Source organism: Bubalus kerabau, chromosome 23 (genome assembly GCF_029407905.1).
Source record: "Bubalus kerabau isolate K-KA32 ecotype Philippines breed swamp buffalo chromosome 23, PCC_UOA_SB_1v2, whole genome shotgun sequence".
Lineage (NCBI taxonomy): Eukaryota > Metazoa > Chordata > Mammalia > Artiodactyla > Bovidae > Bubalus > Bubalus kerabau.
In genome coordinates, this window is record NC_073646.1 from 23491480 (window position 1) to 23511382 (window position 19903).

The window sequence follows — 19903 nt, forward strand, 5'->3', positions numbered from 1 at the left end:
AGTAATTGATTTAAAAGATGCCTTCTATTCAGTGCCTTTGGCGGAAGAAAGTCAATTCCTATTTGCCTTTGAAGACCCTACGCAGCCAGCTTCTCAATTAACCTGGACAGTTTTGCCCCAGGGATTTCGTGACAGTCCTCACTTATTCGGACAAAGTTTGTCACGAGATCTACAAAACTTTAATAGCTCTAAAGTAGTGGTGTTACAATATGTAGATGATATTTTGCTCTGTGCTGAGACAGAGGAAGCTTGTTCGCGAGCCTCAGAAGATTTCTTAAACTTTCTGGCGGACTGTGGTTACAAGGCATCAAGAGAAAAGGCTCAGCTTTGTCAACAATCAGTTAGATATCTGGGCCTAATCATATCAGAAGGGACTAGGGCCATAGGCCCTGAGAAAATTAAACCTATACTAAATCACCCCCTACCTATGACTTTAAGACAATTGAGAGGATTTTTGGGAATCACAGGTTACTGTCGCATTTGGATTCCGGGTTACGGGGAACTTGCCCGGCCTTTATATAAACTTATAGCTGAAACTCAGCAGGCCCAAACCGACAAACTGGTTTGGTCTCCAGAAACTCAAAAGGCTTTTAAGGTTCTTCAGACTGCTCTCCTGCAAGCTCCAGCTCTGAGCTTGCCCACAGGGTCAGAATTTAATTTGTTTGTTACTGAAAGAAAAGGTGTGGCATTGAGAGTTTTGACACAACCCCGAGGACCTCACCAGCAACCTGTTGCTTATCTAAGCAGAGAATTAGACGTAGTTTCACGTGGGTGGCCCTACTGCCTAAGAGTAATTGGGGCAGCGGCTTTATTAGCACCTGAAGCTTTAAAAATAATTAATGGACGAAACCTTACTGTCCTGACTTCTCATGATGTGAGTGGAATCTTAAATTCTAAGGTTAATATTTGGATGACAGACAGTAGGCTTCTTAAGTATCAGTCATTGTTGTTAGAAGGACCAGTAACTAAGCTTAAAGTTTGTGGAAATTTAAATCCTGCCACTTTCCTTCCTGAGAAGGAAAATGAAACACCTGATCACGATTGTTCTCAATTCCTAACTTTAAACTATGCAGCTCGGGAGGATCTAAGGATACCCCATTAGACAATCCTGACATGGAAATATTTACAGATGGCAGTTCTTTTGATCAAGATGGAAAGCGTAAAGCAGGTTACGCCGTGGTGACTGCTGAACAGGTTTTGGAAGCAAAATCTCTCCCCCAGGGAACCAGTGCTCAGTTGGCGGAGCTTGTGGCTCTGACCTGAGCTCTAGAGTTAAGCAAAGGGCAGCGGATGGGCCTGATAACCTATGTGAGCTTACTTTTGCTGACTCCAAATATCCTGAGTCTGCCGTTGGATCCTCAAGACAATGTCTTCCTGTCCTGGGCTCACTCCTATGCTGCATTCCACAATCGGTCTAACTGCTGGGTCTGTGGAGCACTCCCCTCTTCGTCAATGGAAGGCTTCCCGTGGTGGACATCCCCACTTCAAGGAAAAGACTTTCTCCAAGTCTGTGAATACCTTCGACAGCAATCACATGCAATGCCTCTTCTTCATCTGATGACGTCTACCAACCCTAAAATGGACTGGTGCAACACTTTGCACTTTAACTATGGACATAATGTAACTTTTAATTATGATTCTGAATGTTGAGTTTTTGCTGTTGGCTCCCTGCATCTGTAATTGTATAACTGGATTTGTTTCTAGCCGCATGAAAGCTTTTAAGTTACAAATGGTTGCTCAAACTCCTGCTACTGCTGTAGCTTCCTCCAGCTACTATTTGGGGCCCCTGGATCAGATATCCTCAATATGAGGATTAGGAGAATATGTTGCCTCACCAATTTAGGGACAACGCCCCTTGTCAGCTCGGAAGCAGTTATGGAACGAGAACGACGCCCCTTTTCCCTAGGCAACATAATTCTCCTAAAAGAAAAGGGGGGAATGAGAGAGTCAGTTCCTAGGCAAGTTGATAGGGAGTCTAGGGGTCCCCAAGGAGAGAGGGGTCTGGAATTCTCAAGGAGGAAGAAAGGACAAACTTTTTTGTCTTTCTCTACATTCCTTAGGATTATATAACAATAATGTATCCTGCCTAAGGACAGTCTTTGGATTCAACCTTTTGTTATCTTAAAATGTTAATTATGGGAGTAGACCTGGTCTTTACAAGGATGTATCTTGCCTGAGGACAGTGTTACCTTAAGATGTAAATTATGGGAGTGGGTCTGATGAGGTCTTTGCAACCTCCAGACATTCTTTGGCTTATATAACTTCATTGTTAACACTAGCAAGCGGGTACTCTTTCTGCCCCCTTCTGATGCCTGTGTCAGAAGCTTTCTCTATCTCCTTTATACTTTAATAAAACTTTATTACACAAAAGCTCTGAGCGATCAAGCCTCGTCTCTGGCCCCGGATTGAATTCTTCTCCTCCGGGGGCCAAGAATCCCGGTGTATTCGCGTGATTCAACAACAACCTTTCACTAAGGCCCCCTTGACTTCACACTCCAGGATGTCTGGCTCTAGGTGGGTGATCACACCATCGTGATAATCTGGGTCATGAAGATCTTTTTTTGTATAGTTCTTCTGTGTATTCTTGCCACCTCATCTTAATATCTTCTGCTTCTGTTAGGTCCATACCATTTCTGTCCTTTATTGTGCCCATCTTTGTGTGAAATGTTCCCTTGGTATCTCTAATTTTCTTGAAGTGATCTCTAGATCTCTAGTCTTTCCCATTCTGTTGTTTTCCTGTTTCTTTGCACTGATCGCTGAGGAAGGCTTTCACTGGCTGGCAAAACACCTGCTTGATGCAGGAGCCAGATTGAGATTCAGAACAATTGCAATAGGTGGAAAGTTACAAGACATCTCTGCCAGAAATATTGAAAGCGATCACTAAAATGAGAGCACACAATTATTCAGCCCTTGCAGAAGAAACTTCAACAGTTTACATGGATTATATTGTTGAAGCCTTACCAGCTCCCCTGGGTGGGAGGCAATACTATTTCTCCCTTGTTTAGCAGATGATGAGGAATCTTTGGAGAGTGACTTGCTCAGATCATACACTGTGTGAAGTTTGAAAGCAAAGTCAAATAGAGAACAGACCTGTGATTGCCAAGGGAGGAGAGGGAGGGGAGGATTGGGAATTTGGGATGAGCAGATGCAAATTATTATTTCTTGTTGTTCAGTGGCTAAGTCGAGTACAACCTTCTTTATGGTCCAACTTTCACATCCGTACATGACTACTGGAAAAACCACAGCTTTGACTAGACAGACCTGTGTCAGCAAAGTGATGTCTCTGCCTTTTAATACACTGTCTAGTATTGTCATAGCTTTTCTTCCAAGGAGCAGACATCTTTTAATTTCCTGGCTGCAGTCACTGTCTGCTGTGATTTTGGAGCCCAAGAAAATAAAATCTGCCACTATTTCCACTTTTTCCCCATCTATTTGCCATGAAGTGATGGGATCAGATGCCATGGTCTTCGTTTACTATTATATAGAATGGATAAGCAGCAAGGTCCTACTGTATAGCACAGGGAACTCTTCAATATTCTAGGATAATCTATTATGGAAAAGGATATTAAAAGGAATATATATACACGTATAACTGAATGACTTTGCTGTACGGCAGAAATTAACATTATAAATCAACTATATGTCAATAAAATAAGTTTAAAAACTAAAAATAAAAGCAAATTGAAATGTCTCTGCTGCAACGTCAAAGATTAAGAATGTGTTCTGTGTGTGTTTCCAGTGATGAGAGACAAGAAAAGGTGTGTCCTTCCAGAGCAGGACCCCCGGATCCTGATTGCGAATCTTAGTGATTGTCATAGGCATGAACTCTTCCAAATGCTGGGTTGTTGTTCCATCGCGCCAGGTTTCCCTGTCCTTCACTACCTCTTGGAGTTTGCTCAGACTCATGTCCGTTGAGTTGATGATGCCATCCATCCAAATGCTTTGCCTGAATGTTTTAGGACAGAAGGCTGTGCTGTTACAACCAGAGTCCCAGTGATGACATGACTTAAGAAATGAAGCCCTTTCAGTTGCATTTCTCAGTCCACAGAGAGTCTCCACTTTGGCAACGTCTCTGCTCCGCCAGGGACCCCAGCTGCTGGCCTCCACAGGTGCCTCCAAGACCATCCGATTGTCACCATCCTGACCAGAGGAAAGGCAGGAAGGGGCGACAGCTCTGGCCGGAGATCTGTCTTAAGCAAGAGACAGAGAGATCGCCTAGGTCACATGCCCTTTCAAGCCAGCGGTCACACCTGGACGCACGTGTCGTGCGGGAAGGGGGAAGGGCAGATTTCACTGGCTAGTGTCCACCTCAGATAATTCTTTTACTCACTCCTTGTCATTGTTCAGTTGCTAAGTCATGTCTGACTCTTTGCAACCCCATGGACTACAGCACATCAGGCTCCTCTGTCCTCCACTATCTCCTGAAGTTTGCTCAGATTCATGTTCGTTGAGTTGGTGATGCTATCTACCCTTAACCCTAACAACTACCCTACCTAAATATTTGACTAATGGAGAACACCCAGGACCAGTGTGGTGAAGCAGAGAGGCGACAGTGATCCACTAATTTAGTAGAACCAGGATTTAACCAAACACGGGAAGCCGAGCCCAGGGACTGAGTACAAGCCTTACGACTGGCCCCACGCTGGAAGGATGCCAAGGAACCTGTCACTACAACCGTCTCTTGTAACCCAGACTCATGCTGGGGGCAGTGTTGGTCAAGCTGGCTTTCACGGGATGCTGTTCCACCCCAATAATCTCCAAGTCACACTCCAAACTTCAACCTCGCCGTCACAGATGACCTGCTGTTAAAGTGTTTAGTGATTAAGGAGAATCCTTGTTGATTCATTAACAATCCACACTATACGCTGACCTGCAAGGTCTCCTGACTTACAAACAACTTTCTATCAAAGACCCTGTGGCCAAGAACAGGCTTCCCAAGTAGGGTTCACTTTGATCAGAACATACCTTTTAATGAACTGTATGGATTTGGGTTTAGACCATTTCAAAGACTCTTCCCAGAGCCACAGGTTCCAATTAAGTTTGTCACAGCACAGCAATTCTCAAACTTTTTGATCTCAGCATTCTTTGACTTCATTTATGTGCGTTATATTAATAGACAGAGATATTTTACTGAATTAGATGCTTAAATGGAGAAACAATTAAATACATTAATTTTAAAAGAACAGTAAGAAACCCATTATATGTTAAATAAGTAATACTTTTATGAAAAACCACAAGACTTCCCAGAAAGATTTAGTAGAAGACTGGCATTGTTTTACACGTTTGCAAATCTCTGGTTGAATAGAAGACAGCTGGATGCTGACATCTGCTTCTGCATTCAGTCTGTTGTAACATCTCAGGTCTTGTAGTTTTCCAGAAACTCCACTAGACATTCATGAAATAATGAGAGCGAAAAGAAAAACAACATTTTAGTACTATGAAGAATCAACTCAATGGACATGAATTTGGCAAACTCAGGGAGACAGTGAAAGACAGGGAAGCCTGGCATGTGCCGTCCATGGGGTCACCAAAAGCTGGACACAACTTAGCAACTGAACAACAATCATAAAGAATGTGATATGGTTTAGTTTGTTGAGCTTCCTGGTAAAATCGCTCTGTATTACTATTATGACATCCCCTTTCTCAGATGAGAAAATCTGGGTTCAGAGCGCTTGAGTCATTTACATGAGCGCACACAGCTGGCAGCAGAGGAACCAGAAGGGGGTTGGGGTCTGCCTGACCCCATCTCTGGGCTCTTAACCTGCACGCTGTCCTGAAGCCACCGTGGGTGAAAGGCCACCCACGTCCCAGGTTTGTCGGAAACGTGATTCTGGGAGAAACGAACAAACAAAACCAGAGAGAGAGAGAACGCAGTGTTTACTGGTTGAAGCCATCATAAAGAATTTTCTTTATATATAGAAGGTTTGAGATTCTCAGTGGCAACTAGACGCAAGACAGGTAACTGGGGTTTATGTCTGGGAAGAGGGAAGGAGCCAGCATGGACTGAGCACCTTCTATTGGCCGGTGTTTCTCAGTGGCATCTCATTTCATCTTCTGCCAAGAGGGTGTTGTGAATGTCATTTGCAGCCAGGTCTCACAGTTTCTAATTTCAGAAATGTCTCTCGTTTTATCCCCCACTCGGCTCACTGCACTACCCTTGCCTATTGGTCAGGACAGCTTACCTATTTCAGTGTTTTGAAGGTTTGATCTTTTCAGTTGTTACTATAAACAGCAATATTGGAGTACAGTGTGTGAGTAGGTGAGGTATGTTTCTAAAAGACCGTAAAAGGTACAGGAAGGAATTATGACCTCACACAGAGCTCAGCCTGGACTCCAGACTAGCAGGGGATATGACTTGGGGAAACTGGGTAAGATTGTGGGACCAATGTCAACCTGTGGGTCCCTCTCCCCAGACCCCTCTCCTGGCCACCATGCAACGCCCTGACACCTGCACTAGACTCTGTCTACCTGGAAGTAGCATCAGGGGATGACAGAGGATGAGATGGTTGGATGGCATCACGGACTCAACAGACATGAGTTTGAGCAAGCTCTGGGAGATGGTGAAGGACAGGGAAGCCTGGCCTGCAGTGCATGAGGTTGCAAAGAGTCGAACACAACTGAGCTACTGAACAACATGATTGACTAAGTCATTGGCCATTGGCAACTGAATCAAGCTTCAGCCCTTCCCTTCCTACCCCCCACTCCCAGGGAGTGGTCAAAGGGTTGGACTGAAAGTTCCAACCCTCTGAACACCTAGTCAGTTCCCCTGGCAACCAATCTGAGGCCCCCAAATCATCTCATTAACAAAGCAAAAAACACCTCCAAGCATGATAAGTTGCTTCAGTCATGTCTGACTTTTTGTGAGCCCATGGACTGTAGCTTGCCAGGCTTCTGTCTATGGGGTTCTCCAGGTAGGAATATTGGAGTGGGTAGCTATTCCCTTCTCCAGGGGATCTTCCTCTCCTGCATTGCAGGCAGATTCCTTACCATCTGAGCCACCAGGGAAGCCAGAAACAGAGGTGAAGACCAAATATATATTTCTTAGTATGAACCACAATATCACACAGGGTTACCAACTGAAAACTATACATGCATCACTTGATACCCACAGTGGTCCCTCTGTGTCTACAGGCGGTTTGTTCCAGTACCCATGGATACCAAAACTGGAGGATGCTCATGCTCCTTATATAAAAGGCATAGTACTGTTGTATAAACTACATGTACCACGTCCTCCTGTATACTTTAAATGATCTTTACATTACTTCTACTGCTTCAGTTCAGTTCAGTTCAGTCGCTCAGTCGTGTCCAACTCTTTGCGACCCCATGAATCATAGCACGCCAGGCCTCCCTCTCCATCACCAACTCCCAGAGTTCACCCAAACTCACGTGCATTGAGTCAGTGATGCCATCCAGCCATCTCATCCTCTGTCGTCCCCTTCTCCTCCTGCCCCCAATTCCTCCCAGCATCAGGGTCTTTTCAAATGAGTCAACTCTTCGCATGAGGTGGCCAAAGTACTGGAGTTTCAGCCTCAGCATCAGTCCTTCCAATGAACACCCAGGACTGATCTCCTTTAGGATGGACTGGTTGGATCTCCTTGCAGTCCAAGGGACTCTCAAGAGTCTTCTCCAACACCACAGTTCAAAAGCATCAATTCTTTGGTGCTCAGCTTTCTTTACAGTCCAACTCTCACATTCATACATGACCACAGGAAAAACCATAGCCTTGACTAGATGGAACTTTGTTTGCAAAGTATTATCTCTGCTTTTTAATTTGCTATCTAGGTTGGTCATAACTTTTCTTCCAAAGACTAAGCGTCTTTTAATTTCATGGCTGCAATCACCATCTGTAGTGATTTTGGAGCCCAAAAAAATAAAGTCTGACACTGTTTCCACTGTTTCCTCATCTATTTCCCATGACGTGATGGGATCAGATGCCATGATCTTCGTTTTCTGAATGTTGAGCTTTAAGCCAACTTTTTCACTCTCCTCTCTCACTTTCATCAAGAGGCTTTTTAGTTCCTCTTCACTTTCTGCCATAAGGGTGGTGTCATCTGCATATCTGAGGTTATTGATATTTCTTCTACTGCTTAATGCGATGTAAATGGTTTATAAATAGTTGCCAACATGTGACAAGTTCAAATTTTGTTTTTTGGAACTTTTCAGATTTTTTTGCCCCTGAATATTTTTGGTTTGTATGTGATTGAATCCTAGGATATAGAAACTACAGATACAGAAGGATGACTGTACAGCAGTTGTATCTGTTTCTGTTAATTCCAAACTACTCACTCAACCTTAGAGAATTCATATAAAAATGGAGACTTTGGGATTTCTCTTGCAAAGTCAGGCACTTTGATGACATGGGACCCACCTTCTTACATGGAGACAATGGACTGGAGCTAAACCCTGGGAGATAAGATCTGAGTAAAGACCACAGACTCCACCCTCAGAGAAGCAAGAGCTGATTTGCCAAACGCACCATTTGCACCTTCTACCCTGTTTTTTTTTAAAGGTGTAATTTGCATACAATGAAATGCACAAATCTTATTCAGTCCAATAGATTTGAACAGTGGTATATACCCATATAGTTACCACTTAAGATACAGAAATTTTCTTCTCCCCAGAAAGTACTTGGATCTCTTGACTTTATCACCATAGATTGATCTTTCCTGTTCTTGAACTTCCCATAAATGGAATCAAAAGGTGTGTTTGTGCCTGGCATATTTCTGAGATTCATACATGGCTTTATGTCATTAGTCTGTCCTATTAAAAACAAATGTGTTTCTCTACAGAGTATTGTTACCTGAAAACTGAGCTTGCCTCTTGGTGGGTGTTGAGCCAGTAACCAAACCAAAGATAAGGAGAAGGAAGGATTTATTATTACTTGCAGCAAGTGGGGAGAACATGAGGATCTTTCCCAAAGCAGTGTTTCCCAGAACAGCAAAATTGGGGAAATTTTTAAGCTACAGGCACATGTATATTCATGAAGGGACTTAAGCAGAGGAGAATTCAGCATAGAATTGGGGCAAAGGGTGACAGTGTCCAAGCTTTATTAGTTGATGAAGTCAGGAGGGTCAACAACGTCCTTCCACCCTCCACCCGGGTGGGGGCCTTAGTGTCTGCAGAACTCAGTTATGTTATTACGTGTATCCCTGGAGGAGGAACCAGGACCCTGCCTTATCACTGCACCATTGTCTGATTGCCATTTCCCTGTTCATTTCTTAGTTCCTTTGTTGTTGTTGTTCGGTCCCTAAGTCTTGTCCAACTCTGGGATCCTATGGATGCCAGGCTTCCCTGTCCTTCACCATCTCCCTTTGTTCCCCTAAAATCATCAATTACTGAGACCTATTCAATGGTGAGCATTATGGCCAAGCTTAGATCACAAAATGGCTTAGACCAAAAAGGGTTCTCTTCTGTCAGGAAAGCCATGCCTGATTCTGTCTCTCCAGTGAATCCCTACCTACCCTCTCTGCTTACAGTATGAAAGCATCACAGTTTGTCCATTTTTCTGTTGATCAGCACTGAGCTGTTTTTCCCCTTTGAGGCTATTGTGAGCAAGGCTGCTCTGAACATTTGTGTAAAGTCTTTGTGGAACTTACGCTTTCATTTTTCCTGGTAAGCAACTAAGAGTGGAATTGCTGGGTCATAGGCTTCCCTGGTGGCTCAGATGATAAAAAAAAAAAAAGAAAGAAAAAAATCTGCCTGCAATGCAGGAGACCTATGTTCAATCCCTGGGTCAGGAGGATCTCCTGGAGAAGAGAATGACAACCTACTCCAGTATTCTGGCCTGGAGAATTCCATGGACAGAGGAGCCTGGTGGGCTACAGTCCATGGGGTTGCAAAGAATCAGACAAGAGTGAGCAACTAACACTTTCACTATTTTCCATCAGCCATCCCCCACCCCACCCTACCTGTCAGTTCTCTGGAGAGAGACTATCCAGCTCAAGAGACTCAGTGTGACATGCAGGCCACTGTCAGCAGAGATTAGTCCTCAGATGGAAAATCACTTCACATGTGACCTGCATTAGGCCTGCAGAAAGGAAAGATGGATGTAAGAGCAATAGTTTCCCCTTTCCATCTGGGACCAATTAAGGTGTCAGTTTGGGGATACTGGGCTCAGTATGGCTCAGTGCTAGGGCCATTAAGAAATATATCATGGTTTCCCTCAAGCAAATTACAGTGATAAAAGTGGTGGAATGAATTAGAGAAGGGTAGAGATTGGAGAAGGAAATGGCAATCCGCTCCAGTACTCTTGCCTGAAGAATCCCATGGACAGAGGAGCCTGGCGGGCTGCAGTCCATGGGGTCGCATAGAGTTGGACACGACAAAGCAACTGGGAAAGAGGGTAGGAATATGCTAACTTCATAAGAAACTTCCAAAAGATTCCCCAAAGCGGTTGCACCACCTTCTCTCCTATTCTTTTTTAAAAAATATTTATTTGGCTGTGCAAGGTCTTAGTTAGGGCATGAGGGATCTTTAGTTGCGGCATGTGGAATCCAGTTCCCAGACCAGTGATCAAACCAGGCCCCCCTGCGTTGGTGAAATAGTTTGGTATCATTTCAGGGGGGGCTCCTAAGGACTCCGGTACCATAGTTCTTTATGTCTCAGTGTAGAAAAGAATTGAGCAAGAGGCAGAGTGATAGGTAAGCAGTGATTTATTAGAATAGGATGCTTGTGAAGGTTACAAGTGGGTGACTGAGAAATGCTGCTCCCTGAGAACTGAGGCTACAGTTTCATAAGCAAACGGAAAGTGGGAGGTGGCAGAACTTGTTTGTCTTTGTTGAACAGATGTCATGCTTCCATCATCAACTCCTCCTTCAGGTTTGAGTTGGTCAGCCCGAGGTGGTCAAGCTAGTTCTACAAATTATTGTGGGTAGTTCAGTGGTAAGGAGTCCTCCTACCAGTGCAGGAGACTCAGGAGATGCCGGTTCAACCCCTGGGTCAAGACGATCCCCTGGAGAAGGAAATAGCAACCCATTCCAGTATTCTTGTGTGGAGAATCCCATGGACAGAGGAGCCTGGTGGGTTATATAGTCCATAGGGTCGCAAAGAGTCAGACATGACTGAGTGGCTAAGCAAGCGTACACACGGGCAAATTGTTGTTTTTCAAGTGTGCAGAAAGGTTATCTCAGGGGGTCATAACCTTACTGAGCTTACTGGGCAGTATGTGGGTCTCATGCCACCATTTTTTGGGGGCGGTGGGGACATGTCTCATGCTCCTGCTGCATGGTTTTGTTGCTAAGCAAGTCAGCTTGATTTTGTGGTTGAGCAAACCTGCCTTCTTGAGTGATCATTAACTTACAAGGGTCTCTCATATTTTTTCTACTTACACTCCCCCCGTGGAATTAACTACTGAATCACCTACTTTGTCCATTTACACTGTCCCTATCATCGAGAGCACAGAGTCTCAGCCACTCAGCCACTGAACCACCAGGGAAGCCCCATCTTCTACTCTTTACAGTATCGAACGAAAGCCAAAGAAGCTGGACAATGAGAGAAACTGTAGGAAGCAGCGTTCCAGGGACCAGTGGGCCGCAATCAGCCCTCATAGATAAATAACCATAAGGCTAAAATTCTGGACTTGTCATTTTTCCAGAACAATTGGAAGGTCTGGCCGCATTTGGCCTGTGTTCCCCCAGTTGGAGCTGAGTCGTGGCTGGGCCATAGCTCTCCTGCCCGCCATGGTGCCGTCTGCTTTCTCACCCATCTGTGTGCTTTGTTTGTAGCACTGTAACCAGGGAACGTGCCCCTGATCCCCCAGACATGCCCCTACGAAGTCAGGACTGGACCTCGGCTTGATGGAGCCTGTTCTGCCTTTCTGGTATTGAGTCTGCGGTCACAGGCTTAGGCTGTCCATTCCTCGGCTGTCTGTCCACCAGCCACCTTTTCTGATTCCAGCTGTTCCTTCTGTCCATCTTTCGCCCTAGGCAGGCCCCCTGTTCATGCTGATGTCAGTCCAATCACTGAGTGTCTGTGCATCCAGGCTGCCTCTGTCCACTGAGGTTGTTTCTAAGCCACCTCCACAGGCCCTGCAGTGCTCTGGAAGGAAATGCTCTGGGCTCAAATTCTGGTTCTGCCACTCACAGCTGGTGACCTGGGCAAGCCACTCACCCATCTCTACCTCTGTCTTCTCATCAGTAAAATGGACATAATACTATCAGTCCAGGAGGCTTGTTGGAAAGACCAAGTGAGCAGAGATGTGGAAGCATTTAGAATGGAGCCTGGAGCATGTTGATTCTCACCATGCTTTCTGAACTGCTCTGAGCCAGGGGCTGCCCCCGCCCAGGGCCCAGGTTGAGGGAAGGAGGCTGGAGGTGGCCTCTGTGGTGGTGGTGGTGGGGAGGCAGCCAGCACCCTGCTCTAGTCAGTGGCTGTCCTGCGGCTGTGTGGAATGGCAGATCTTCAGATTGTTCTAGTAAACACGGAAATCCAGAGTCATTCAATCCCTTATTTTGCAAACGCTAGTAACTATCCTTTTTCTTTAAAAAAAAAATTTTTTTTTGAATGCTCTGAGCATTCATTGCAAGCCTTCCGCGGTCCCCCACTGCCTGTCCTGGTCTTGCGGGCCCCCGGCCACGGGCTCAGTCACTCCTGACAACTCCTCAGGGCTCCAGGCGCCTGCCTTTGTCCTGCCTCGGTCTGGAAAGCGCAGGGCAAAGGAATCGAACAAAGGTGGTCACTGTTACTGGTGCTGTCCCAGCGGTGGGGCCGCCACAAGTGCCCTCCTGGGACTGTCCCTCTGTCCCCTGCGTCCCCTGCCAGCCTCTCCCCTCCCCCGCCTCCAGCTCGTCCCAAGCCCGCCTGTCCCCAGCGCGGAGGCGGGCCAGTGGCAGAGTGGGCGAGCAGGCATGATGCGCCCCGGGCGGCAGCCGCTGCCCGCCCCCTTGTTGCCATGGGCCCCCCACCAGGTGAGGAGGTGGGGCCATGTGGGCGGGGCTCAGGTCAGCCCATCTTCCCCTCCGGGGCCTGCTCAGAGTTCAAGTTCAAGTTCAGGGTTGGGGCTGGCCCGGGGCCTCTCCTACCGCCCTGGGGGAGATCATTGACGCTTCCTCTAACCCCTGCAGTAAGCCCAGGCTGGAATTTGGAGTTTGACCTTCGAGGAGCCTCTCTCAGCAGGCGGGGCAGGAGGGAAGGCCACCGCTGTCCTTTCAAACTCTGGCTGCGAGGGAAAAGGAACCCGGAAAGTTCTCCCACCTCACGGCCATCTCTGTCTCCGCCGCCGCCGCCGCCGGTACCCAGGGCAGGTTGGCCCTGCACCGAGACAGGTAAGACTCCGTCCGCCACTCCCGCAGTCCCCAAACTGATAACCATTCTGCACACAGGGGACAGCTACTCCGGGGACCGGAGGCAGCGCTGGCAAAGGACCGGGTGGGGGGCGCAGAGCTCCTCTTCTGGGAGGGGGCTAGTCCTGCCCCCCACACAGGGGCTGATGCAGCCCGAGCACCAGGCCGTGCTGGCGTCCCAGATCCTCCACTTACCCGGTTTCAGGCTCCTGGAGTGAACATTTCTCCTCATCTGTCAATTGACAGTGTGAACCTCAGCGCAGCCCAGCCCACAGGTGTAGTGGACTCATGAGGTCCCAGGAAATAAGCAGGTGCAAAAATACCTAAACAGCGAAACACTGCCGGGGGGTGGGGGTGAGGGGGTGAGGGGGTGGAGGGGGCACTGCCTGTGACTTCCATGCGACTGCTGTTAACTGCAAGCAAATAGGAGTCACTGATACATGGCAGGCACGTGCGGAGAGCTTTGCGTGGTGGACCGGAATGGCTGGCCCAGCCACCCTAACTCACAGCAGAGACCGATTCGGAAAGAAACGCGCCCAAGGCTGCACAGATAGTGAGCTGGAGAAGCTGAGACTCAGCTCCGACAGCCGCGAGCTTATCCACCAAGTCTGGTTTTCCAAAGGTGTCTTCATGACGATTCTGGGGAGCAGGTGGGAGAGATGCTTTCCTTCACTGGACATCTTGAGGATATGACTTTGGGTGGTGGTCGGTGGGGGAGGGGGGTCACAATTTTGTGTGTGTGTGTGTGTGTATCTTAATTCCCTGACCAGGGATTGAATCTGCGCCCCTTGTATTGGAAGCGTGCAGTCAACCACTGAACCCCCAGGACAGTCCCAAGCTGGGTCACAATTGCGAGTATATAGCAAAGGCTCAGAAAATCCCCCATTTGTTTGTTATACAAGTCTACTCAGTGCATGGGGACTTCACAGGTGGCGCTAGTGGTAAAGAACCCACCTGCCGATGCAGGAGACATAAGAGACCCAGGTTCTATCCCTGGGTCGGGAAGATTCCCCTGGAGGAGGGCATGGCAACCCACTCCAGTATTCTTGCCTGGAGAATCCCATGGACAGAGGAGCCTGGTGGGCTCTAGTCTACAGGGTTGCAAACAGTCAGGTATGACTGAAGCGACTTAGCTCGCACACATTGAGTGCCTGCTCAGAGGACACAATGTGAGCCAGATGGACAGAGCCCCTGCCTTTGTGGAGCTTACAGTGCAGTGGGAACGAGTGGTAATGAGAGAATCGTACAAATCAGATGTCCTGCTTGATTCAACAGTGATGGGAAGTCGTGCTTGTTATGATGGCAAATCATCCAACTTATACTGAAGCCAAGAGAAGACTCCTCTGGGGCTGAGACAGTAGGGTGCCATCCGAAGGATGAGTAGGAGTTTGCCAAGCCAAGAGTGTAGGGAAGAGCATGGCAGGTGGGGGGAACAGAATGGCAAAGACCCTGAGGCAGAAGTAGACCAGGCTAGAAAGAAGACCAGGGTGAGATGGGGCTGGCAGAGCAAGACAGCAGGCACTGAGATGCTTTGAGCAGGAAAAGGAACCCATCTGATTTATGTTCAAAGATCTCTCTGGCTTCCATGTGAAGGGAGTGGATTCCAAGGAAGCAAGAGTGGCACTGGGGAGGCAAGATTCTTCCTCTGCACCAGACGCCAGTGATGGCGGCTTGAATGAAAGCCAGAGAAGTAAAGTGAGGAAATAGATGGAGTCCAGCTCTGCTTTGGACATACAACAGAATGGAGTCAGAGGTCAATTCTGGGAGACTGAGATTCTGGGAGTTGAACAAGAGACACTATAATGTCCTTTTTGGTATGTTTGCCAGGCCTAGCATCTTTGGTGCTTAGACACAGTACCTGGATGTGCTCACAGGCCACTGGATGAGTGAATGAATGCAAGAATGAATGAATGCAAAATTGAATGAATGCAAGATTTGAGGATGACTCTCGGACTTCTGACCTGAGCAGCAGAGTGGATGAAGTTGCCGTTTAGGGAGATGGAATGGACTGGAAGCCCTTGAAGATCACCATCTCTATGTTGGATGAGTTACCTTTGAGATGACAACTGAGACTCCATGAGAGATTCCATGCTGGCACTTGGGTGGACAGGTCTGGGCTCAGAAGGTGCCCTTTTGACATCTGTTCTCTCTAGGAGTCATGAGACAAGGTCATCACTGAAGTGGGGAAGGGGCTGGAGAAGAAGCCTCACACCAGGGTCCCTTGCACTCACACCTGTTAACCCCACAGGGACTCTTTGTGGAAAGCTGTCAGGCCCTACCGTGCCCATGGTTTTCTAGCTAATGACCGGGGAGGTGGCTCTTTCCAACAGGCAAGGGACAGTCCCAGCCTCTGCTTCAGCCCAGAGACCCCCAGAATCTGTCCTCTGGTCTCTTTCTAGAGACCTGTTCCTAACAAACCGCGTGGCATTGGCTGTCTGGGCAGGCCAGAAGTGGTCCTCCTTCCATCCTCTGTTCTGCTGTTTGAGGCTCTGATGGCCCCGCTCAGCCTTTACAGTACTGACCCCCTCCCTCTGATGGGGCTGCCTCTACCATCAGCATCTTGAGCCAAAGGCCAGGCTTATGGCTGAAGAGGGGGCAGTTACCTTCACAGGGGAATGGAAGAAAAAGGTGTGAGGGGTTGCTGGCCCTGGGAGGTGCAGCCTATGTGGGCCCGTGTGGTCACCTCTGCAATTTTCCGTGCTAAGGGCCCACGTGCCCAGTGGTAGTCAAGAACTTGCAGATCAAGCCCCAGTTGGAAGTCCCAGTTCAGTCATTTACCAGTGGCATGGCCTTGAGGCCCCAGCCTGGGCTTTCTATGGGGTTAACCAGAAACCCGACCTCTTAGGGGCGCTATGTGCTTAAAATGAGATTCATGCACGTAGAGGCCAGGATCTGCATGACCACAGAGTCCATGCTCTCTCTTCTTTTTCTTTCTTTTAATGGTTTTACAAGAAGAATGTGTTGGGACTTCCCTGGTTGTCCAGAGGTTAAGACTCTGTGCTTTGACCTGTGGTTCGATTAAGCTCTGTGGGTTTGATCCCTGGTTGGGGAACTAAGATCCTGCATGCTGCTCAGAGTGGCCAAAAAGTAATAAATAAATAAATAAATGCTTAATGAAAAAAAAAGAGAGAAGGACGAGGTGAGACCTAGTAGGTCTGATCACATTCTATAACGAACTTGATTAATGCTTTTAGCAAAACTGTGACATAGGCCTGATTAATATCCCCATTTTATAGATGCGAAAACTGAGCTTCAGAGAAGTTATTTGCTCAAGATCACAGCTAGTGAGAGGTAGAGCTGGGATTTGAACCGGGCAGTGCAGTTCTAACGTCTTTACAGGTGATCGAAGTGCATCTATTTCCCAGGGAGTTTTTAAAAACTCCAATAATTAAAATTTGTAGTTAGACAGTCATTGTCATCTTTACCCAGTGCAGAATTCTTCCCTGGTTTCTCTCTCCATCTCTCTCATTCTCTGTCCCTGTAATGGGTTTGTTATTCTTCAGCAAATAGGCCTGCATCCTGGCAAAATAGTTGGTACTATTTTTCCCATCAGCATGTATCCATATTTAACATACATGTATGGTTTTATGCTGTAAATCTTGTTCCGTTTGTCTCTTTTTCTTTCATTATGAAATGTTTCAGATGCACACACGTCGTAAAGAATAATGTGGGGGAAAAAAAACTTATCCCCACCAGTAGATGCACATAGAGGAGCCAGCCTGAGAAACCCGAATGCAGTGAAGACAGTCAGAGCCCCCACCCTGCTCTGGGCATGCTTGCCTGTCTTTGCCTAGCACTGGGGCTCGGAAAATTTCCACATCTGCTTTGGCAAGTTATGTAAGCGGCCAGAAGGAAAGGGTTGAGCAGCCATCTCTGCTTGCTGAATTTCCTCTGTTCTTGGGCCAGTTGGCAGCAGTAAGGGCAGGGTGTTCTTGCAAACAGGGCCGTTGTTAGAGTGCCTGCTTTGCACAGACTCCTGTTAACCCTGGCCTCCCACAGGGTGGTTCCGTCCTTGGAAGTGAAGCCCTCCGGGGCAGTGCAGAGGGTAGCTCTGGGCATGCAAGGGGCTGCAAGGGGCTGGGTGAGATCTCGTGAGGATAGGGGCCAGTTTCCCTGTCATCACCACTTTGTCCCCCAGGCCTAGCACAGAGCCTGGCACACAGCTGGTGCCTAATAAATGTTTGTGGCAAAGATACAAGTAGATGGAGGGAAGAGTGAAGGAGGGGAGGATAGAAAGAAGGAGAGAAGGGCAGAGAGGAAAAAAGAGACAAGTCAGTATAGGGTAACAGTGAGCTTCAATTCAGGACCTGAGTTCGAATCCCACCTCTGCACTTCCTATGACCCAGAGCCCAGTGGCACAGCTGTGACCTGAACCCAGCTCACTCTTACTTCACTGTGGCTCCATTTCCCACCTGTAAAATGAAAGTATAACCTGGGTTATACCTGGGTGGCTCAGTGGTAAAGAATCTGCTTGCCAATGCAAGAGACTTGGGTTCAGTCCCTGGGTTGGGAAGATCCCCTGGAGAAGGAAATGGCAACTCACTCCAGGATTCTTGTCTGGGAAATCCCTTGGACAGAGGAGCCTGGTGGGCTACAGTCCAGGGGGTCACAAAGAGTCAGACACAACTCAGACTGAACAATAGCAACAAGTGTGTTTGCCTCACTGAGCTGACCAGGATGAGTAAGAGAATCAATGCAAACTGAGTTCCAGGCCCGCAACTTCAATAAATAGCTTTAGAGATGATCCCTGTTACAGTGATAGCGTGGCTTTGCTGTACGAGGGCATGTGGAGGGCTCCCCTGGGACAGGTGGCCAAGACTCCAGCACTTGGGTTCTGCAGCCTCTCTGGTCCATGTTGCTAGCTCCTATTCCCATCCTGAAGAAAGCCATGCATCCTGGCCACCGGCAGGGCCCCACCTCCCTGGGACTCGAGAAGAGCCTGGAGTCAGTGCCAGCCTCCCAGAGCCGGTGATGAATGGCTTGTTTATCTGCTCCTGCCCCTCTCGGTGCCTGGCAGGCAGAGGCCTGGAAGGGGCAGCTGGGAGCGGGGCTGTGGACGGGGGAGGGCTGGCTCACCAGTCTGTCTAATGCCCCTGCTTCCTTCCTCCCCTTCCTCCCTTTCAGACCTGCAGAGTTTTAGGACAAGCTGCCCCACTCCCAGTTCAATATAAATCTCTACCTTAAGCTGCTTTCTCCACTCTTAGTCCCCATCTTCCTCAAGTCCCCAGTTTTGGAAGCAGCAGGGTACTTGAAAGCAGTTGAAGTGTTTGAAAATGCAGTCTCTGAACCCTCCTATGCTGTTGGTGGGACTATAAATTGGTGTAACCACTATGGAGAACACTGTGGAGGTTCCTCAAAAAGCTAGAGTTAACATATGATCCAGCAATCCCACTCCTGGGCACATATTCAGAGAAAACTTGAATTCAAAAGGATACATGCAATATTCATAGCAGCTCTGTTTACAGTAGCCAAGACACAGAAGTGTCTATCAACAGAGTGGATAAAGAAGATGTGGCACATATATACACAGTGGAATAGTACTCAGCCATAAAAAAGAATGAAATAATACGATTTGCAGCAACATGGGGGGACCTAGAAATGATCATACCAAGTGAAGTAAATCAAGCACTTACTGGTGGAATCTAAAAAAAATGAACAAATTAATCTACATATGAAACAGACACAGACGTAGAAAACAAACTTATGATTACCAAAGGGAAAAGAGGAGAGATGAATTAAGAGTTTAAGAGTAACAGATATACTACTATATATAAAACAGATAAACCATAAGGGCCTACTGTATTAAACTATGTTCAATATCTTGGAGTGACCTATAATGGAAAAGAATCGGAAAAAGGATATATATCACTTTGCTGCACACCAGAAACTAACACAATGCTGTAAATCAGCTATGTTTTAATAATGATCATTTTTTAAAAAGGATGGTCAGGGAATCCCCTGGTAGTCCAGTGGTTAGGACTCCATGCTTTCACTGCTGAGGATGAGGGTTCAAACTAAAATCCCACAAACCGCATAGTCAAAAAAAAATTGAAAAATAAAAATCATAAAACACATAGTTCTGCAATCAGATCTGGAATTGAGCCCCGCCTGGGGCACTCAGTCATGCGACACCACTTCCTTGTCTGTGGAGTGGCGGTAAGAACACTGCTTAACCAAGAAGGGCTTCACCCTCGAGTCAGACCTTAAGGACCATCTAGCCCCCTTGTTTTCTAGCCTCCAAATCTGCCTCCTGGTTAGAGCCTCCTTTATGAATCTCTGCTTCCACCCTTGGGAGCTCTCCAGCACAGTCTTCCCTTCCCACTTTCTCCTTGCGAGTTTTCTGGTTCAGTTAGGTTATTACCATCCCATTGGACTGATGACAATGATCATAAAACCTAAGCGTGACTGAGGCAGGGAGGGCTGAGGGATGACCTGGGATGGAATTTGGGCTTCTGTTACATACTCCTGCCTTCGAGCTGGGTCAGTGAGTTGGGTTTGCCTGATATCGGCTGGTCCATCTTCCTTCCTTCCCTCCTTCTCTTTTCTGTCCATCTTTGGATCAGTGTTATGGATCAGTGGTTGTTTGGATCTTCTCACAGGTCTGAGAAGCTGTGAGCATCCTC

At 47.3% G+C, this 19903-nt stretch overlaps 1 protein-coding gene across 2 annotated transcripts in view; it reads left to right on the forward strand.

The window, feature by feature from the left end:
• Nucleotides 1-19903, forward strand: part of SLC5A11 (solute carrier family 5 member 11) — a 73776-nt gene that overhangs the window by 3868 nt on the left and 50005 nt on the right. For both annotated transcript variants that reach the window (XM_055561410.1, XM_055561411.1), the window contains exon 2: nucleotides 13062-13262. The gene's annotated coding sequence lies outside the window, so the exon portion shown is untranslated. The remainder of the gene's footprint in view (nucleotides 1-13061; nucleotides 13263-19903) is intronic.